This window comes from Chlorocebus sabaeus, chromosome 9 (genome assembly GCF_047675955.1).
Source record: "Chlorocebus sabaeus isolate Y175 chromosome 9, mChlSab1.0.hap1, whole genome shotgun sequence".
Taxonomy (NCBI): domain Eukaryota; kingdom Metazoa; phylum Chordata; class Mammalia; order Primates; family Cercopithecidae; genus Chlorocebus; species Chlorocebus sabaeus.
The window spans coordinates 127,488,423-127,510,726 of record NC_132912.1 but is presented as its reverse complement, the minus strand read 5'-3'; the positions used below and the strand labels follow the sequence as shown (position 1 = coordinate 127,510,726).

The window sequence follows — 22,304 nt, the reverse complement described above, 5'->3', positions numbered from 1 at the left end:
GTATCTGTGCTTTCTAACACACTTAATATTGAACAGATTATATGTTTTATATGCAATCATCTTTTCAACAGTATTTTATGTAATCTTTCAGAAAATCCTAAGCAACTTCAAATCACACAGCAGATGCCCAATAAAAAAAAAATTTTGCTAAAATAATTTCTATAAAAACAATGCCTTCAACACTTCTAATATATACCACAAATATCCCTGACATATCTTCCCAATACACACTTACAGTTGCACAGTTGGGGAGGGATGGGTAATGGCTCTTCACATCTGTAAAGACGACCCACACTTACGGAGATCACTCCTCCCCTCTAATTCCCAGCCCCGGGGGGAAGATGAGGATCAAGTGCTAGGAGTGCCTTTCCAACCTCATTCGCATGCTTCGGCTACACCGCAACCTCTGCTAGTCCCTAAAGATGACATGTAATTTTCATGTCTCCATGCCTTCACTCGTAACAAGACGCTTGCCTACTCCTATTTCCCTTCTTACCCAGTTTTATATACCTAGAAATCTGGTACTCCTCCATCAAGGACCAGCTCAAATGTTCCCACCTCAGTAAAGCCCACCCTGACCAACTCCAATCTCATGCTAAATATAGTCCTTTTACTTTTTTTTTTTCGAGACAGTCTTGCTCTATCATCCAGGCTGGAGTGCAGTGATGCGATCTCAGCTCACCACAACCTCCACCTCCCAGGTTTAAGCAATTCTCATGCCTCAGTGTCCCAGGAAGCTGGGATTACAGGCATGTGCCACCATGCCCAGACTAATTTTTGTATTTTTGGTAGAGATGGGGTTTCGTCGTGTTGGCCAGGCTGGTCTCCAACTCCTGGCATCAAGAGATCCGCCCGCCTCGGCCTCCCAAAGTGCTGGAATTACAGGCATGACCCACTGCGCCAGACCTTTATTCCTTTTCTACCACTTCAAAACAAACTTCTAAAATAGTTCTTAGTTTACTGGATTATGATTTGTTTCTAACACTCAACTGTGAAAAATTCATTATGTCCCTAAACAGTATCTGCATGTAACCATTGCTTATTAATCATTTAGTCAATAAAAAGAAACTTAATATTCTGCTGGTATCAAAAGATAGTATTCCACAAAAAGTTTAGCTAGTTCTGAAAACTGAACTAGTTCCTGTTTAAAAATAAACTTTAGCTCAATTAAATACCAAAAAGTGAAGGTAATTACCCACCACAAACAAAAGAGGAAAGGATTAGAAGTGGTTTAAAAATCACAGAAGTGATGTCTTCAGAATTCCACACACAAGTGTATTGTTCCAAATTTCACTGTGCAACACCGAGAGAGATCCTTTCCTTCTGCTGCAGAATAGGGATAATTTCTTCATATATCCAGGGAATCCTGCCTTGCAATAAATCAACTTACAGTTGAGAATAATTACAGTGATGGCCTGCATAACCATGTGTCAATCAAAGACAGACTATATGTGACAGTGGTCCCATAAGATTACATAACAAAGCTGAAAAATTTGCCTTGTGACATCAAAGCCATCATAATGTCATGGCACAATACATTCATTACTCACATGTTTGTAGTGATGCTGGTGTAAACAAACCTACTGTGCTGGCAATCTAGCTACGTGTAGCATGTAAAATTATATACAGTACATAATATCTGATCATGATAATAAATGTTACCAGTTTCCCATACTTTTGATTGTTATTTTACAATGTTAATCCTACTTACTTTAGAAAAAAAAAAAAAGTCTACTGTAAAGAAGCCCTAGGCAGGTCCCTCAGGAGGTATTCTAGAAGGCATTGTTATCATAGATGATAGCTCTATGCATGTTATTGCCCCCTGAAGACCTTCCAGTGGGACAAGATGTACAGGTGGAAGACAGTGATACTAATGATCCTGACCCTGTGTAGGACTAAGCTAATGTGTGTCCTAGATTTTAACAAAAAAAAAGCTTAAAAATAGAAAAAAGCTTATAAGGATCTAAAGAAAATATTTTTGTGCAGCTACACAATGTGTTTGTGTTTTAAGTGTTACTACAAAAGTCTAAAGTTTTTTTAAAAATTAAAAATTTATAGAGTTAAAAAGTTACAATAAGCTAAGATTAATTTATTTTTGAAGAAAAATGTTTAAATAAATTTAGTATAGCCAAAGTGTTCACTGTCTATAAAGTTTACAGTGGTGTATAGTACGTCCTTGACATTCATTCATCACTCACTCACTGACTCGCCCAGAGCAACTTCCAGTTTTGCAAGCTCCATTCATGGTAAGTGCCCTATATAGGTGCACTATTTTTCTTTTTATCTTTTACATCCTATTTCTACTGTGCTTTTTCTATGTTTACGTTTACACTCATGAATACTTACCTTTGTGTTAGAAAAACACCACAATATTCAATACAGTAGCATGCTATACAGGGTTTATGACCTAGGAACAACCGGCTATAACCCATGGCCTACTGTGTAGTAGGCTACACCATCTAGGTTTTGTCTAGACTCTATGACGTTCGCACAATGACAAAATCACCTCACAATGCATTACTCAGAACATTTAAGTAATACATGACTGTACAATGCTAAAACTAAGTGTATTTCAACAAATGGTGCAGGGACAACTAGATAGCCACAGGCGAAAAAACTGAGTTGGACCTCTGCCTCAAATTATACGCAAAGCTCAATTCAAAATGATCAGAGACCTAAATTTGAGAGCTACAACTAAGAAACTCTTAGAAGAAAACATAAATTGTCATGACCCTGGGTTAGGCAAAAGCACAAGTGACAAAAGAAAACATAGGTAACTAGACTTCATCAAATTAAAACTTTTGTATTTCAAAGAACACCATAAAGAAGGTGAAAAGACAACCCATAGACAGAAGAAAATATCTGCAAATATAGGTAAGGGAATTGTATCCAGAATGAAGAACTCTTGCAAAAAATCACTAACAAAAAGATAAATCACCCAAATGAAAAATGGGCAAAACACTTGATATAAACACTGCAAATGGCCAATGAGCACATGAAAAGATGCTCAGTATCATTAGTCATCAGGGAAATGCAAATAAAAACTAGGAGATGCCATTCCACTAGAATGACAATTTAAAAAAAAAAAAAAACAGACAATAGCAAGTGCTAATTAGGATGTAGAGAAATGGAACTTACATTGCTGGCAGAAATGTAAAATGAGCCGGGAGCGGCGGCTCACGCCTGTAATCCCAGCACTCTGAGAGGCCGAGGCAGGCGGATCACCTGTCAGGAGTTCGAGACCAACCTGGCCAACATAACGAAACCTCGTCTCTACTAAAAAAATACAACTTGAAAATACAAAAATTAGCCAGGCATGGTGGTGTGTGCCTGTAGTCCCAGCTACTCAGGAAGGTGAGACAAGAGAATCGCCTGAACCCAGGAGGCAGAGGTTGCAGTGAGCTGAGATCACATCACTGCACTCCAGCCTGGAAAGACAAAGTGAGACTCTGTCTCAAAATAAAAACAAAGTAAAATGATGCAACCACTTCTGAAAAGAGGCAGAAAGTTCCTCAAAGGTTACACATAATTAGCACATGACCCAGCAATTTCATCTGTAGGTATATACCCAAGAAAACTAAAAACTTATATTCACGCAAAAACTTGTACAAATGTTCACAGCAGCATAATAGCCAAAAAGTGGAAAAAAACTAAATGCCCATCAATCAATGAATGGATAAACAAAATGCTGTTTATACAATGGAATACTAGCCAGCCATAAGAAGGAAGGAAGTACTGACACATTCCACAACATAAACCTTGAAAACATTATAAATGAAAAAAGCAACATAAATGGTCACATATTGTACAATTCCATTTATGACATATCCAGAACAGGCAAATCTAGAGAGACAAAGTAGATTAGTGGTTGCCAGGAGCTGAGGCAAGGGGGAAATGACTCCTTAATGAGTAGAGTTTCTTTTTGGGGTCATGAAAATGTTCCAGGATTATACAGTGGTTGGTAATGGCTGTACAACTCTGTAAGTATACTAAAAACTACTGAATTGTATACTTTAAAGCGGTGAATTTTATTTTAAAGGGGTGAATTTTATGGTATATGAAATACACCTCAATGAAGCTGCTTTTTTTTTTTTTTTTAGAAAAAATTGGAAAGATATGCAACTGATTCCAGTTAGTATCTTATGCATTCAAGTATTTTTTTATTTATATGAATTAAAACCACCCACATTATGGCCAGGAGCGGAGGCTCAAGCCTGCAGTCCCAGCACTTTGGAAGGCCGAGGCAGGCGGATCAGCTGAACTGAGGAGTTTGACACCAGCCTGTGTAACATACCAAGACCCCGTCTCAAAAAAAAAAAGAGACCACCCACATTAAAAATTGACTTGACAAAGGATGAAAAATCAAAACTGGGGTGTGTCAGTTCAGGAGTGAGGGGGACAGTTTGCCCTCAATATGTGAACAACAAAAATAACAAAAATTCTTTTTTTATTTTTGTAAGAGAGAGGGTCTTGCTATGTTGCCCAGTTATATGGTTTGGCTCTGTGTCCCCACCCAAATCTCATCGCCAATTGTGATCCCCATGTCGAGGGAGGGACCTGGTGGGAAGTGACTGGATCATGGGGGTGGTTTCCCCATGCTGTTCTTGTGATACTGAGTGAGTTTTAAAGAGATCTGATAGTTTAAAAGCGTAGCACTTCCCCCGCTCACTCTCTCTCTCCTGCCTTGTGAAGGAGCTTGCTTTCTCTTCGCCTTCTACCATGATTAAAAGTTTCATGAAGCCTCCCCAGCCATGAGAAACTGTGAGTCAATTAAACCTCTTTTCTTTATAAATTACCAATCTCAGGTAGTTTTTTTTTTCTTACGAGGCAGGCTGGAGTGCAGTGGCACGATCCTGGCTCACTGCAACCTCCACCTCCTGGGTTCAAGCAATTCTCCTGCCTCAGCCTCCCAAATAGCTGGGATTACAGGCACACGCCACCATGCCCAGTTAATTTTTTTGAATTTTTAGTAGAGACAGGGTTTCACCATGTTGGCCAGGCTGGTCTCGAACTCCTGACCTCGTGATCCACCCGCCTTGGCCTCCCAAAGTGCTGGGGTTACAGATGTAGTTCAGCTCACTGCAACCTCTGCCTCCAGGGTTCAAGCAATTCTCCTGCCTCAGCAGCCCAAGCAGCTGAGACTACAGGCACGTGCCACCATACCCAGCTAATTTTTGTGTTTTAAGTACAGACAAGGTTTCACCATGTTGGTCAGGCTGGTCTTGACCTTGTGATCTACCCACCTAGGCCTCCTAATGTGCTGGGATCACAGGAGTGAGCCACTGCGCCCGGCTGGTAGTTCTTTATAGCAGTGTGAAAACAAACTAATACCTAGGCTGGATTCAAATTCCTGGGATCAAGCAATCCTCCCACCTCAGCCTCCCAAGTAGCTGTGACTACAGCCACATGCCACCACACCTGGGTAGTAGTTTCTTTCATTACTAAAATATTTCGGACCGGGCGCAGTGGCTCACCACAACTAAACACAAAAATTAGCCAGGCAAGGCCGGGCGCGGTGGCTCATGCCTGTAATCCCAGCACTTTGGGAGGCTGAGGCGGGCAGATCATGAGGTCAGGAGTTCGAGACCAGCCAGGCCAACACAGGGAAACCCCGTCTCTACTAAAGATACAAAAAAATTAGCTGGCCATGGTGGCACGTGCCTGAAACCCCAGCTACTCTGAAGGCTGAGGCAGGAGAATCGCTTGAACGCAGGTGGTGCAGGGTGCAGTGAGCAGAGATCGTGCCATGGTACTCCAGCCTGGGTGACAGGGAGAGACTCCATCTAAAAAAAAAAAAAATTAGCCAAGCATGGTGGCATGCATCTGTAGTCTCAGATACTGGGGAGGCTCAAGTGAGAGGACAGCTTGAGCCTGGGAAGTCAAGGCTGCAGTGAGTTGTGATCATGCCATGCACTCCAGCCTGGGAAACAGAGTGAGACCCTATTTAAAAAAAAAAAAAAAATCTAACCTGGGCTCAGGGGTTCATGCCTATAAATCTCAGCACTTTGGGAGGCCAAGGCAAGAGGACTGGTTGGGCCCAGGAATTCAGACCAGCCTGGGGGCAATATAGGGAGACCTTGTCGCTACAAAAAATTCTTTAAAAAGCCAGGCACAATGGTACACACCTGTAGTTCCAGCTACTTGGGAGGCTAAGGTGGGAGGACAGTTTGGTGAGCCATGATCAGCACGGCACTCTGGCCTCGGAGACAGAGCAAGACCCTGTCTCAAAAAAAATTTGTTTAATCTAATTAACTAGGCAGCAGAAAAAACATCAACTTCATATTCAATTTACCTGGCCAACCCCCATTTTAAAATTCAAACTTAGGGCTCCTGTCAAAAACTTCATGGAATTAACCAAAATACCACCCTTCCAAAAAGCAAAGAATGCTTACGGATCCAGATTTTTCTGGTAGTGAAATCACTGGTGTAATTCTATGAAAATGCCTTTTACAAATCTAGTAGCCTAAGTAAAAATGCCTAGTATTTCTAAAAAGTTTATGAACAGTCATTTTAACTTCGATGATGCTAAAAGTTTTCTGACACTTGAAAAAATTAGTTTTTATATACTTTCTAAAAATCAATTTCAAGGGAAAAAATATTTTACTGAACTGGAGAAAGAGGACAAGTTTCCACATAGATGCAGTAGGTAAGTCAAGATGGTTTAGTGCCAAGAGACTGTGTACCCATAAAACACCATATCTCCTACTCACACAAGAGAAACACACACACCTATTTTCCAAACGCATCAGCATTCACCTATGTACTACATAATTACATGTGTTATCCTTGGTATACAAAAATCCTGCGGACCAGCTAATTTTTCATCCAAGACTGTTGACAGGTAGCAGTAGTGAATCACACATTCTCCTGTCTCATCTGCCTTATCATCAGTGACACACGCTGCCAACATCTGAGGTTAAGAATACAAACTGAGGCTACAGATTCTTTTCTCCTCCCCATGATGCTAAATGTTACCTCCATACAATATGGAATGGCCAAACTTAGCATCCAAGACCCAAGTAACTGCCCCAGACCCAAATCTGAAGTAAACCAGAAAAACATGATATTTAATTTTTATTTTAATGACACAAACACTATCAAAATGTTGAACATCCTCTACAGGCAAAGAAGTATGCGATAATAGATACAAACATACCAACCAAATTTTTAAAGAGACAGCCATCATTTCAAATATTTGTCTCATAAACCATCAAAGTCCCAGAAACACCAACTACAGTACAAACTGCATATCCTAGAATACCTCTATAACCAAAAATACTTTGTCAGACCATGTATCCATATTTCAGTGTTGAATATATTGTCTCCATAGATAGATACTGGGTAAAGAATTATACCCATTTGGCAGAGGTCTTAAAACACTAATTGGGAAGCAAAATAGAAACATAAACAGATAAACTGAAATCAAGGCTAGCATATTCTAAGGAAAGAAAGTCTCACACAAGAGAAGACTGAATAGAGCCCTTGGGGTTAAAGTAGTCAAAAAAGACTTCTCTAGAGACAGGACCTCTCTTGGCCCAGAACACAGTCTCCATGAATACAAGCAGAGAGGATTTCAAACAGAAAGACTGGCATAAAGAAAGGCCAAGAGGAAGGACTTCATAGGAACAACAAGCAAGTTAGTGTGGCTAGAGTTAGGGATTCTCAAAGAAATTAGAGTTAGGACTGAAGAATGGATCAGTGCCAGACTACAGAGAAACTTGACCACCACACCAAGAAGTGTGAACTTTATTTTGCCTGTATAAAGGAGTTTTCTGTAAGTCCTACGTTGTGATGTGAGGAGGTAAGAGTGTTGAAATGTGCAAGCATTTACCCAAAGCATAAATGGAGCACAAATATTCCAAATCAAATACCAAATCAATGAGAGGATAAGTATACAAAGCCCAGATACAAAAGAATACTATTGGAAAGGAAGAGGCAAGCAGCAATGCCCAAATAATAAAACTGAACCAAATCAGGCCAGGCACTGTGGCTCACGCCTGTAATCCCAATACTATAGGAGGCCCAGGCAGGTAGATGATCATTTGAGGTCAGGAGCTCAAGACCAGCCTGGCCAACACGGTGAAACCCCATCTCTACTAAATACACAAAAATTAGCCGGGCGTGTTGGCACGCGCCTGTAATTCCAGCAGCTACTCGGGAGACTGAGGCAGAAGAATCGCTTGAACCCAGGAGGCGGAGGTTGCAGTGAGCCAAGATCACACCACGGCACTCCAGCCTGGGCAACAGAGTGATGAGACTAGGTCTCAAAAAAAAAAAAGGCAGGGGGTGCCGGGCGCAGTGGCTCACACCTGTAATCCCAGCACTTTGGGAGGCCGAGGAGGGCAGATCACGAGGTCAGGAGGATAGAGACCATCCTGGCTAACACCTCTCTACTAAAAATACAAAAACTTAGCCGGGCGTGGTGGCGGGCGCCTGTAGTCCCAGCTACTCGGGAGGCTGAGGCAGGAGAATGGCGTGAACACGGGAGGCGGAGCTTGCAGTAAGCCAAGATCGCACCACTGAACTTCAGCCTGGGGGACAGAGAGAGACTGCGTCTCAAGAAAAAAAAAGGAGGAGGAGGAGAGAAAAAAGAAAAACCTGAACCAAATTAATAGTGGTCTACTTTTGTTTTGTTTTCAAATGGAATCCCGCTCAGTCACCCAGGCTGGAGTGCAGTGGCTCGATCTCGGCTCACAGCAACCTCCGCCTCCGCGGTTCAAGGGATTCTCTTGCCTCAGCCTTCCGAGTAGCTGGGATTACAGGCACACGACACCATGCGCGGCTAATTTTTTTGTATTTTTAGTAGAGACGGAGTTTCACCATGTTGCCCAGGCTGGTCTCGAACTCCTGACCTCAGGCGATCCGCCCGCCTCAGCCTCCCAAACTGCTGCGATTATAGGCAAGAGCCACCGGCCGGGTCAGTGGTCTACTTCTGTAATTCACATTTAAAGTTTACATTTATTATAAAGCACATGAACAAGCTCTCACTGTATCAATTACACATATGAAGCAATTTGCCTCAAATATTGTACAACTGGATCATGAGTTCCAAAACTATGCTAACCCTCAGACTTTAAATGTGACATGCCACAACCCCTATCAGCGTACAGACATGGATCAAGGCCACGAGCTTAAAATATATTACTGAATGAGTTCATCATACCCAAGCACATTTCAAGAGTAAATAAATGGGTGTCCCAATGCTCTGAGGCATTAATAAAAGGTGCTAAAACAGCAACAGAAATAAAATCCTTCATGACATTCAAATAACATCCTCCTCAAAAGAGCAAAATGTGTCATTACTGTCCTATCTCGTAAACCCCCAACAGCCCAATAAAAACAATGTTATGAAATTTTAGTATAAAGAGCCTGCCTATCTTTAGAGCCAAAAGTCAAGAGGATTCTAAATTTTTTTAGAATTACCTCATTTAATTCAAAATAATAACAAGGAGACAAGATCCAGCTTTATTTCTCCCATAGTTCAAATGACTTTCCCAAGAGTCTTGGCACAAGCCAAGATCAAAATTCCTTATGGTTTCCCCTGGTTTATGTTTTGTACAGAGTCATCCATGTTTGATCAAAACAGGGGTACTGTTGGATGCTGCACAAGTGATGTTAACTAAAACACATAGGTAAAGAAATCACTCTTTACAGAATAGGTCCCAGAGTTAAAAGATTTCTCTCAGGCCAAGCGCGGTGGCTCACGCCTATAATCCAGCACTTTGGGAGGCCCAGAGACGGGCGGATCACCTGACGTCGGGAGTTCGAGACCAGCCTAACATGGAGAAACCCCCATCTCTACTAACAATACAAAATTAGCCGGGCGTGGTGGCGCATTCCTGTAGTCCCAACTACTCAGAAGGCTGAGGCAGGAAAATCGCTTGAACCTAGGAGGTGGAGGTTGCAGTGAGCCGAGATAGCGCCACTGCACTCCAGCTTGGGCAACAAGCGCGAAACTCCGTCTCAAAAAAAAAAAAAAAAAAACCTCGAATTGTGTTCCTAAAACGGTATTTTTGCATATTAGATTTATTAACATCATCATAAACACGGTGAAACCAAAATACTGGTAAAATGGGGCGGCGCTTAAATCGACAGTCTACGGAGTTACAGAAAAGGGTAATCAACTGACGGAAATACACAATTCTCAGCAAGAGAGTTTCAAAACACCAGTGTATCTCAAAGATAATGGGCCGGTTCAAACTTCCAGGCTTAACCTAAACTGCCTGTTCCTTGCGCTTAATGCCAGCATTCGCTACAGTTCTTTTGTCTGTGAAATGACCCGCACCAAACCACAGCAGAGAAGAAACAGATCCTTGCACTGAACACTCGTTACTTAGAACAGGAGGGGTAGACGAATCTTTCCACTAGCTCCAGCTCCTCCTCCCCACCCGCCTCGTCGTCCCCCACCTTTATTTTCCTAGAAATGGCAACTGGAGGCCACCGCAGGAGGTAGAAAGCAAGTGGCCGAGGGACTGAAACACAAGTTTGGAGACCAGAACCAACTTGTGGCGATGGACCCAAGTGTTTCGGCCTATTGCGGAGTGGGACCGAAACCCCACTAGCTAACCCGTCTCCGGCAGGAAAAGAAGTTGTGGGGAAATCTGGCGGAAGAGCGGCGGCGGGATCCGCACCGCGTCCAGCCGCGGCCGGCCGGCGGTCGGTAAACAAGCTGGGCGGACCCGCCCTCCCACAGCCCCTGGGCCGTCCCCGCACCCGGAGCGCCTAAGATGGAAGGGCCGACAGCGGCGGCCCGGGCCCCTGCCCTCCCCGCGCCTGCGACGCGGCCGCCCCCGGGGTGCCGGGCGGGCGGGCAGCCCGGGAGGCCCAGCAACCTGGGCGCCGCCTGGGAGCGAGGGACCCGGCAGGCCGCGGTGGGGCGCCCCCCGGGGCCCGGTTACCTGGCGGCGGCGGCTCCCCCTCCAGCTCCTGCTCCTCCTCCCCGTCCGACGGGCGCTTGGCGGCGGCAGCGGCGGCGGCGGCGGCGGCGGCGGCGGCGGCGACTCCCCGCGCAGCCCGCGGCGACGAGTCGAGCCCGTCCCCTCTCCGCCTCCCTCCGCGCCGCCGCCCGCCCCGCTGCTGCCGCCTCCGCCTTCTCCCCTCAGTCAGGACATGGTCTCCGCGGGTCCGCGCGCGGCTCCTGGCTGCCGGAGGCCGGGGTAGAGGGGCGGAGAGGAGGCGCGGAGGCTGGGGAGCCCCGGGGGGCGGGGGCAGTGAGGTGTAGGAGGCGGCCGCGGGCGCTGCGGACCCCTAATGGCGGCAGCCGAGGGACCCGGAGCCAAATAAACCCCGCGGCGAGCGGCACAACGTCAAGGCCGGACCCAGACGCTCGCCGCCCTGTCATTGGCCCCGAGGCCGCCGGCGGCGCAGCCAATGAGCGGCCGCCTCTTTCCGGGCTCAGGGGGCGGGTTGAAAGAGGGTGACGTCAGCCGGAGCGCGGCCTCGATTGTGAGTCGGTGGCGCGCGTGGGCCCCGCGCCGGTTCCCTTCCGCGGACTACTGTGGGCCTGAGGGTGCCGGACCGCCGCGGGGTGCGTGGCGCTCGGGGGCGCGGGCTGATGGCGGCCCGGAGGGCGTCCTCGTCAGTGTCTGGAGGAGCGCTTTGCCTCGTCTCTGCGACACATGCGCCAGAGTTTTAAGTTAACCCCCAGGTCTCACGTATCCTAAGCGATCTACGTATAACCCAGATGCTGCTTTACTTTTTCTTAAGGACTTTGAAGCTCTTCATAAAACACCAGGGAAGACAAAGCTCTAGGTGCTTTGTGATGGTTTGATTTTTTAAATTTATGTTTTGCAGTGTCCGATTTTTACCCCTGCCTTTGCTGGGGCTATCCGTGTATATGGATGTATGTGTATATTTCTCGTTGCTCTGTGCATGGTACATGTGTGCGTACGTAGATAGACACGCAATGAAAAGTCATGGAGACCTTGCGTCTTGCTCTCCTCCACGACTTACTGGCGCTAGTCTTGGGAAAATCCAACCTTCTTATGGATACCTTTTCTGTAAATTAGAAATAAACCTTTCCTAATAAGCCTTATTTCTGTAAATAAGCCTTACCTATCTTCAGGCCGAGGATAAATTACAGCTATGGAAAAAATACTGCTTAGGAGAATCCCCTGGGACCAAGTTCTAAACAGATATGTGTATTTCTTTCTTTTTGTACTATAAAAATAACCAAATAACCAAAATAAGCCAGCCATTTGTTAAAACCCCATGAGTATGGGAAATTTTTCTAGCAAGAGATCTTTGTTTTTTCCCAGTGGGACTTTACCTTGTAGTTTTCATACTTAAAATTTTGTGAGGAGAAGATAGAATTTGAAAGATCATAAAAGACAGCAACTCTTTAAAAGCTGTAAATTTGACCGGGCGCGGTGGCTCAAGCCTGTAATCCCAGCACTTTGGGAGGCCGAGACGGGCGGATCACGAGGTCAGGAGATCAAGACCATCCTGGCTAACCCGGTGAAACCCCGTCTCTACTAAAAAATACAAAAAACTAGCCGGGCGCGGTGGCGGGCACCTGTAGTCCCAGCTACTCGGGAGGCTGAGCCAGGAGAATGGCGTAAACCCGGGAGGCGGAGCTTGCAGTGAGCTGAGATCGGCCACTGCACTCCAGCCTGGGCGACAGAGCACAGAGCGAGACTCCGTCTCAAAAAAAAAAAAAAAAAAAAAAAAGCTGTAAATTTAAAAGTTTTCTATTAGAAAAAACCTATACTACTACCAAAGGGCATTTAACAGCTGGATACCTCAGGTTCAACAGGAGGACCATAATTCAGAGTTTAATCAGATTTTTAAAATTTTAATGGGACTTCATTTATTAAAACTGTTCATGGTGTTCTAGCTTTCTCTTTGCATAAATATGGTGAGGAATGTGTGTATAGCTTCACTATGGCCAGCAAAGAATAATGCTGTATCTTATAGATTCCCCTCTCCAGCAACATATTTTATTGGCATATTTTATTCTCATAGCCATTCCTATAGTGTAGATATTTTCGACAATCCTCGTCTGCCCAGAGCAACATTATTTATTCAATAAATTGAGTTTAAACTGCAAGTCTTTTGCCTGCAAAACTTAACATTCTCGTATATATTTATATATATGAGCTGTATTTGTAATTAGTGTATAATTAACACAATTGTAGATGAGATCAAACACCATGTTACTATGTTAAGAACAATAGTTAAGCCAACATTTCAACTTTGAAAATATTTTCTTTAAGAGCTCCTGAATTCCTCCAGCTTCCCCTTCCTGAATTCAGACTGCAGAGCCTCTCAGTTACAAGCTACCAGGAATCACAGAATTAGGTGCTTTTGTTTCGCTTGAGTTGTAGTTTATTTTGGTAAGGAAATGGGATATCACTAGGATAAAGTTTATTAACTTCTTCCTCAATTGAGTAAATAGTGAATATCACGTACCAATGAATAAGAAGCCCACAAAGATAAGACACATCTTAGTGAGGAAACTACAGCATAGAGAAAAAAAGAGTAAGATAGAAATAACCATAATTATGGCCAGGCGCAGTGGCTCACCCTTGTAATCCCAGGACTTTGGGAGGCCGAGGCGGGTGGATCGCCTAAAGTCAGGAGTTCGAGACCAGCCTGACCAACATGGTGAAATCCCGTCTCTACTAAATACAAAACATTAGCCGGGCGTCGTGGTGCGTGCCTGTAATCCCAACTAGTTGGGAAGCTGAGGCAAGAGAACCTCTTGAACTCCAGAGGCGGAGGTTGCAGTGAGCTGAGATTGTATCATTGCACTCCAGCCTGAGCAACAATAGCAAAACTCTGTCTCAAAAAAAAAAAGAAAGAAAGACCTGTAATTATAGGTCAGGCGCAGTGGCTCTTGCCTGTTATCCCAGCAATTTGGGAGGCCGAGGCAGGCAGATCACCTGAGGTCGGGAGTTTGAGACCAGCATGGCCGACATGGTGAAACCTCGACCCTACTAAAAATACAAAAATTAGCCGGACGTGGTGTCACGTGCCTTTAACCCCAGCTATGCGGGATGCTGAGGCACGAGAATCATTTGAACCCAGGAGGCGGAGGTTGCAGTGAGCTGTGACCATGCCATTGCACTCCAGCCTGGGCAACAGAGTGAGACTCTATCTAAAAAAACAAACGAACAAACAAAATATATATAGAGAGAGAGAGAGAGAGAGAGACAGATGTCCTATTGAAACAATCCCTAAGAGAGGGGCCTGGGCATGGATATGTTTTATGTTTTTTGTTTTTTGTTTTTGAGATGGAGTCTTGCTGTGTCCCCCAGGCTGGAGTGCAGTGGCACGAACTCGGCTCACTGCAGGCTCCGCCTCCCACGTTCATGCCATTCTTCTGTCTCAACCTCCCGAGTAGCTGGGACTACAGGCACCCACCACTACGCCCGGCATTTTTTTTTTTTTTTTTTTTTTTTTTGTATTTTTTGGTAGAGACGGGGTTTCACTGTGTTAACCAGAATGGTCTTGATCTCCTGACCTCGTGATCCACCCGCCTCAGCCTCCCAAAGTGCTGGGATTACCAGCGTGAGCCACCGCGCCCAACCTATGGATATGTTTTAAACCCACTCCCCAGGTAACTGAAACGTGCAGCCAGTATTGAGAACTACTGACAAAACAGCCCTCAAACCCCGAAAGCTTGCAGATGTGGAAATTAATGCCTAAAGATGTTAAGTGACTTAACAAGAGCTAGACAAATTAACTCTGTAATTCGAACAGGAACACATAACTCTTTTTTAAATGTTTTTTTATTTTTTTATTTTTGTAAAGACAAGATCTCACTCTGTCACCCAGGCTGGAGTGCAGTGGTGCAATCGTAGCACACTGCTGCCTCAAACCCCCGGGCCCAAGTGATCCTCCCACCTTGGCTTTCCCAGTAGCTAGGACTACAGGCATGCTCCACCATACCCGGCTAATTTTTAAACTCTTAGTGGAGACAAAGTCTGTGTTGCCTAGGCTCGTCTTGAACTGCTGGATTCAAACGATCCTCCTGCCTCTGCCTCCCAAAATGCTGGGATTACAGGCACATACCTCTGTGCCCAGCAAAACACAGAGCTCTTGATTCCACAGTCAAATGTTCCACTATATTTGAATTTAAAAGATATCATCAATAAATACAGCAGATGGCAATGTCACAGTTACAGAACTGTTGCTGATTGGCACACCGACCAAACTAACATTCTACTTATGTGTATTTGGATTCGGAGAAATAGTTCATTTGGAAAAAAGTATACACTGTCTTTGTGGGGTTTTTAATTTCCTTTTCTTAGAAACCTTATATTAGACTCGGTGCAGTGGCCCATGCCTCTAATCCTAGCACTCTGGGAGGCCGAGGCAGGAGAATTGCTTGAGCCTGGGAGGTCCAGGCTGCAGTGAGCCATGATGGCACTACTGTACTACACCCTGGGCAACAGAGCAGGACGCTATCTAAAAAAAAAAGAAAAAAGGCCGGGCGCAGTGGCTCATGCCTGTAATCCCAGCACTTTGGGAGGCTGAGGCGGGTGGATCACGAGGTCAGGAGAATCGAGACCATCGTGGCTAACATGGTGAAACCCTGTCTCTGCTAAAAATACAAAAAAAAAAAAAAAAAAAAAAAAAAAATTAGCCAGGCGAAGTGGCGGGCGCCTGTAGTCCCAGCTACTCGGGAGGCTGAGGCAGGAGAATGGTGTGAACCTGGGAGGCAGAGCTTGCAGTGAGCCGAGATGGCGCCATTGCACTCCAGCCTGGGTGACTGAACAAGACTCTGTCTCAAAAAAAAAAAAAAAAAAAAAGGGACCTTTGTAGTAAAGTGTAGAGACAGTATAGTTTTGTTGATAGTTTGTTCTGGCTTTCGTTTCAGTTTTTCCCAGACTAACTGTAGAGTTTATAATTCCATATTGCACTTTTGTGAAAGTTTTGAATGCAAAATTTGGATCTGTAGTTCCATTAACAGTAGAAAAAAATGGATCTTTAGTTCCATTAACAGTAGAAAGCCATAAAGAGGTTTTGAGCAGGAAGGTGCCAGTATTGGACCTACCAGCCTTTATCTGGAATGTCTGTAGGACAAATGAGGGCAGAAGTAGAAACAGGGACAGAGAAGAGACAGGGACCTAAAACCAAAGTAGCTGTGGGAATGGAAAGGAGGGCCAGGAGTGAAATGGGAGACAGTGCAATCTTCAGGATTTGCAAGTGACTAACTCTGGGGCAGAAGAAAGAATCAAAAGTCAGAGAATGGGCCAGGAGCAGTGGCTCATACCTGTAATTCTAGCACTTTGGAAGGCCAAGGTGGAAGATCGCTTGAGGCCAGGAATCCAAGACCAAACTGGGCAACATAGTGAGACCCCATTGCTACAAAAAATAATTTTTAACCTGCCAGGCTCAGTGGCTCATATCTGTTGTCCTTGCTACTCAGGGGACTGAGGAGGGAGAATTGCTTGAGCCCAGGATTTCAAGGATGCAGTGAGCTATAATCATGCCACTGCACTCCAGCCTGGGCAAGATAGCAAGATCCTGTCACCAAAAAAAAAAAAAGTCTGTGAACTCTGACTGATGGCAGTATGTGCAACAGTGGGACACACAAGAGAGGAACTGGGTCAGAGGAGATGTGGACCCTTGAATCAGGAGATCCTGGACTCAGGAGGAAGGGAATGGCTGGTGAGGGGAATGCTGGTCTGAAATGTGTAGGGCAATCCTGGAGATCAACATCAGGGAGCTCTCTATGTAGAATTTATTATGGAAGCCACAGGAGTGGGGAAGAAAGAACTACCAAAGGGGAAAAAACAAAACAAAACAAAACAAAAAAACAAAGAGTGGTCAGAAAGGTAGGAGATGAAGCTGGTAGTACAGTGTTCTGGAAGCCGAGGGTACAGTGAGCCTCAAGCACATGGTAATAAAAACTGTCAGATGCTACAGATTTCGAGCATTAGAAGTGAGGAAAGGTCACTGGATCTGACAAACGAGACTCGGTGACCTTCTAGAGAACAGTTCTCAGTAGGATGGTAGGGAGAGAAGCCAAGTTTCAAAAACTGAAGCCATGTGATTATAAACCACAAGTCCAAGACGTCTGGCGGTGAAAGGAAACCAGGAGATATAAGAATAGATTGGGGCAGTAACAAAAATAAGGGAAAGGTTTTGTTTTATTTTAGGTATTTATTTTAAAGAATGGGCATATCTGAGCCCTTTTGTAAATGGAGGAGAGATGTAGAGGGGGTAAAAGGACTGAAATCCAAAAGGGAGGTAAAATTCAGAGCACAGTGATTTGTGTTGGCAAGCAAGAAAGCCCTGTCTTCCTGAGCAACGTGGAGAGGAAGCTGTGAAAAGCAGCTCTAGGGAGGTTTTGGTGGGGGAGACAGAGGCGATGGGGTGGACTTCAAATCCTTCCTCCCCCTCGGTGAATCAAGCGCAGAGCCTCCTGCTGAGGGTTGCTCTGGGAACTGGAGGAGATTTGGGACAATAGTTAGGGGGAAGCAAATCAAGAAGAATGAAAAAAAGAAGAGCGACAAGAAACCACTTTCTCCAAAAAGGCTTAGCAGTCCATAATCAGGCCTAGAACGGAAAGATCAGGCTGTGGAGGCCCCCCAGAGGTGGACATTTGCAGCTAAGGGAAGTCGAAGGCGCTCTGGTGAAGGAAATGGTAACGGATCCAGCTTACTTAGGGTCTTTAAGGGATCTGTGCTTTTAAGTAAAAAGTGTTATAAAATGGGTGTTTCCTTCAAAAGAAATGTTAGAAATGTTCAGTGGTTACAAGAACATGTTCTCAGACACTTTGCAAAAAATGTCATTTGTATAAACTGCAACATCTTCCACTCTCTGTGTGTGATCAACATGATTCCCCAGTGGAAAAAACCTCTTAACAGTAGAAAATGCAACGTAACAGGCCAGGCGTGGTGGCTCACTCCTGTAATCCCAGCACTTTGGGAGGCCCAGGTAAGTGGATCACCTGAGGTTAGGAGTTCGAGACCAGCCTGGTCAACATGGCAAAACCCCGTCTCTACTAAAAATACAAAAAGTTAGCCATTCATGGTGGTGGGTGCCTGTAATCCCAGGTACTCAAGAGACCAAAGCAAGAGAATTGCTTGAACCCAGGAGGCAGAGGTTGCAGTGACCCAGGATCATGCCATTGCACTCCAGCCTGGGTGACAGAGCGATACTCTTTCTCAAAATAAAATAAAATAAAATAAAAAGAAGGAAGAAAGAAAGGGAGGGAAGGAGGGAGGAAGGAAGGAAAGAAAGAAAGAAATGCATGTAATAATGTTGCCTAATCTGTACCCAGGCAGTACAGGACATGGTTTTGTGGAACATGGTACCATCCTGTGACCTTCCTCCATGTCCACCACAAATCTGCCTGCAAAAATAATCTCTCCTGAGAGGACCAGATATGCTTGTGAAGCATCAGACAAAATACAGCTTGTTTGACATTTCAAAATCCTGGTCTGTGCTAGGACTGGTCTCATCTGATGGGTATAAATTTGTACTAATAGGAACACAGTTACTCTATATCCAGACTAAGAAATTTTTGTGGATTTTTCAACTAAGTATCCCTGTAAGCTAGACTTATGGAATTAGGGGGGAAATGTTGAAGTTGTATTGAGTCTCTTTTTTTTTTTTTTTTTTGAGACAGGGTCTCACTCTGTCGCTGAGGCTGGAGTGCAGTGTTGTGATCATAGCTCACCACAGTCTCAACCTCCCAGACTCAGCCTCCTGAGTAGCTGGGACTATAGACACCACACCTGGCCAATTTTGTTAGTTTTTATAGAGTCAGGGTTTCACCATGTTATCCAGGCTGGTCTCGAGCTCCTAGGCTCAGGTAATTCTCCAGACTCCCAAAGTGTTGGGATTATAGGCATGAGCCACCGAACCCAGCCATTACTATGTCTTTTTTTTTTTTTTTTTTTTTTTTTGAGACAAGGTTTCGCTCTTGTTGCCCAGGCTGGAGTGCAATGGCACAGTCTCAGCTCATTGCAACCTCTGTCTCCCATGTTCCAGCGATTCTCCTGCCTCAGCCTCCGAGTAGCTGGGATCACAGGCTGGTATTACAGGTATGAGCCACCACGCCTGGCTGTTGTGTCTTTTTAAGAAGTTTGGAAACACTGAGTGTCTGAAACAACTTCGCTTGTGATCTTATCTGGGGAAGTTTTGTAAGAGGCAAAGCTGTGAGCAGAGAGAGCATGAACTTTGGAGTCAAACAGCGCTGAGTTGAAATCCTCCTGTCCTCTCTGAGTGCCAGTGTCCTCAGTGTCCTCATCTGAAAAATTCAGGGTGATACTTCCCTGGCAGTTATTGAGGGTCCAATGAGACTTAGGAGCTGAAAGGCCTGGCAATACTCCTAAGTGTTTGATAAATGTTGGTTTCCTTGCTCTGTGTTTCATTTAATCCAGGTAGCATTTACTGAGGAATGACCCCATATCAGGTACTGTGCTGAGAACAGCAATGCAGAGACAGGTAAAGCTGTATCTACATCAGGAGCCAACAGTCCAGTCGGGGACTATCCCTAACTTAGGGTCTCCATGCCCTGAAGGGGCCCATGAATTTGGATGGAAAGAAAATACATCTTTATTTCTTCTAATCTTTTTTTTTTTTTTTTTTTTTTTTTTTTTTGAGACGGAGTCTCGCTCTGTCGCCCAGGCTAGAGTCCAGTGGCCGGACCTCAGCTCACTGCAAGCTCCGCCTCCCGGGTTTACACTATTCTCCTGCCTCAGCCTCCCGAGTAGCTGGGACTACAGGCACCCGCCACCTCACCCGGCTAGTTTTTTGTATTTTTTTAGTAGAGACGGGGTTTTACCGGGTTAGCCAGGATGGTCTCGATCTCCTGACCTTGTGATCCGCCCGTCTCGGCCTCCCAAAGTGCTGGGATTACAGGCTTGAGCCACCGCGCCCGGCCTTCTTCTAACTTTTAACTGAAATGCAGTATTTATAACAATAGTGTCATCAACACACTACAGTAGTATTAACACATCTGTGGCACTGACACCAATAGAAATCACAGATTTTTTAAGATCTTATTACATTATTGAATAGGTTATTAAAGAAGTACTTCAGGCTGGGCATGGTGGTTCACCCCTGTAATCCCAGCACCTTGGGAGGCCAAGACAGGAGGATCACTTGAAGTCAGGAGTTCAAGACCAGCCTGGCCAGCGTGGTGAAACCCTGTCTCTACTAAAAATACAAAAATTAGCCGGGTGTGGTGGCACATGCCTGTGATCTCAGCGACTCGGGAGGTTAACGCAGAAGAATTGTTTGAACGCAGAAGAATCGTTTGAACCCAGGAGGTGGAGGTTGCAGTGAGTCAAGATCACGCCACTGCACTCTGGCCTGGGCAACAGAGAGAGCCTCCATCTCAAAAAAAAAAAAAAAAAAAAAAATATTTCAGTTGGGCTGAGCGTGGTCACTCACGCCTGTACTCCTAGCACTTTGGAAGGTGGAGGCGGGCAGATCGCATGAGGTCAGGAGTTCGAGACCAGTCTGGCCAACATGGTGAAACCCAGTCTCTACTAAAAAGTCAAAAAAAATTAGCTGGATGTAGTGGTGGGCACCTGTACTCCAGTTACTTGGGAGGCTGAGGCAGGAGAATCACTTGAACCTGGGAGGTGGAGGCTGCAGTGAGCTGAGATCACACCATGGCACTCCAGCCTGGGCGACAGAGCAAAACTCTGTCTCAAAAAAAAAAAAAAAAAAAAAAAAAAGGCTGGACACAGTGGCTCGTGCCTGTAATCCCAGCACTTTGGGAGGCTGAGGCGGGTGGATCGCCTGAGGTCAGGAGCTCAAGACCAGCCTGGCCAACATGGTAAAACCCCGTCTCTACTAAAAATACAAAAATTAGCTGGGTGTGGTGGCACATGCCTGTGATCTCAGCTACTTGGGAGGCTGAGACAGGAGAATCATTTGAACCTGGAAGGTGGAGGTTGCAGTGAGTTGAGATCACATCACTGCACTCCGGCCTGGGCAACAGAGCAAGACTCCATCTCAAAAAAAAGGAAAAAAAATGTGAGTAACAAGTACTTCAGTTAATATCACAGATTTTAAAAAACATTTTAATAACTGTATTTCAATTTAATTGGCTTCCTTGTAATCTCATTTCCGTTATGCATTTTAAAATTATTCTGAACAGGCCGTAACAGAGAAAAGGTGAGGAAACCCTAGTCAAGTTAGTGGAAAATTGAATTTTATGGATGTTTCAGGACAGAGAGGCAAATTCCATATCAAATAATCAAATGAGTAACGTCCCAGCATAGGACGCAGAGGAGGCAAGCCTTGCAGTTCCCTTGGAAAATAGAGATGGGCAATGACTGTGTTTTGCAGGTGAATATGATTTGCTGGGCAAGGAGGAAGGAGAAAGGCAGACTGGAGACAGTGGAAAAAATGAGTGACTCACTGAGGGGCAAGACGTGTCTCAATGAGAACACCTGGAAAGCTGAGAAGCAGGATTGACGTCTGGTCAACCTCAAATATGTTCTAAGTCTAACCCATGTGAATTACCTCACAGTGGATATTGACCCAGTTTATGGTTTGTATAAGCAAAGATCTTCCCATTCCAATGCTGACAGCCATGTGCGGTGGCTCACACCTGTAATCCCAGCACTTTGGGAGGCCCAGGCAGGAGGATTACTTGAAGCCAGGAGTTCGAGACCAGCCTGGCCAACGTGGTGAAACCCCATGTCTACTAAAAATACAAAAAGTAGCCAGACATGGTGGCAGGCACCTATAATCCCAGCTGCTCTGGAGGCTGAGGCACGAGAATCACTTGAACCCGGGCAGAGGTTGCAGTGAGCTGGGATCACATCACACTGCACTCCAGCCTGGGCAACAGAGCAAGACTCTGTCTCAAAAAATATATATATATATATATACACACACACACACACACACATATATATATATGCTTACAAGGTTACACATCCACCATTCCCAACACACACACACATACACACCACATATACATATACACATATATCACATATATACACACACACCACACATATACACACATATATATACACATACATACATACACATTACACACCCACACCTATACACACACATACCATACACACAGTCTTCTCTTTTCTTTTTTTTTTTTTTTTTTAGATGGAGTCTCGCTCTATTTCCTGGGCTAGAGAGCAATGGCGCAATCTTGGCTCACTGCAACCTCCACCTCCCAGGTTCAAGCGATTCTCCTGCCTCAGCCCCCTGAGTAGCTGGGACTACAGGCGCGCACCACACACACTAAATTTTGTATTTTTAGTAGAGACGGTTTCACCATATTGGCCAGGCTGGCCTCAAACTATTGACCTCGGGATCCGGCCGCCTCTGCCTCCCAAAGTGCTGGGATTACAGGCGTGAGC

General features: G+C 45.0%; 1 protein-coding gene across 2 annotated transcripts in view; it reads right to left on the bottom strand.

Annotated features, from left to right (window-relative positions):
- ZRANB1 (zinc finger RANBP2-type containing 1) overlaps positions 1-11,312 on the bottom strand; it is a 70,682-nt gene extending 59,370 nt beyond the window's left edge. For both annotated transcript variants that reach the window (XM_007964361.3, XM_007964362.3), the window contains exon 1: positions 10,899-11,312. The gene's annotated coding sequence lies outside the window, so the exon portion shown is untranslated. The remainder of the gene's footprint in view (positions 1-10,898) is intronic.
- Between the last annotated feature and the right edge of the window lie 10,992 nt (positions 11,313-22,304).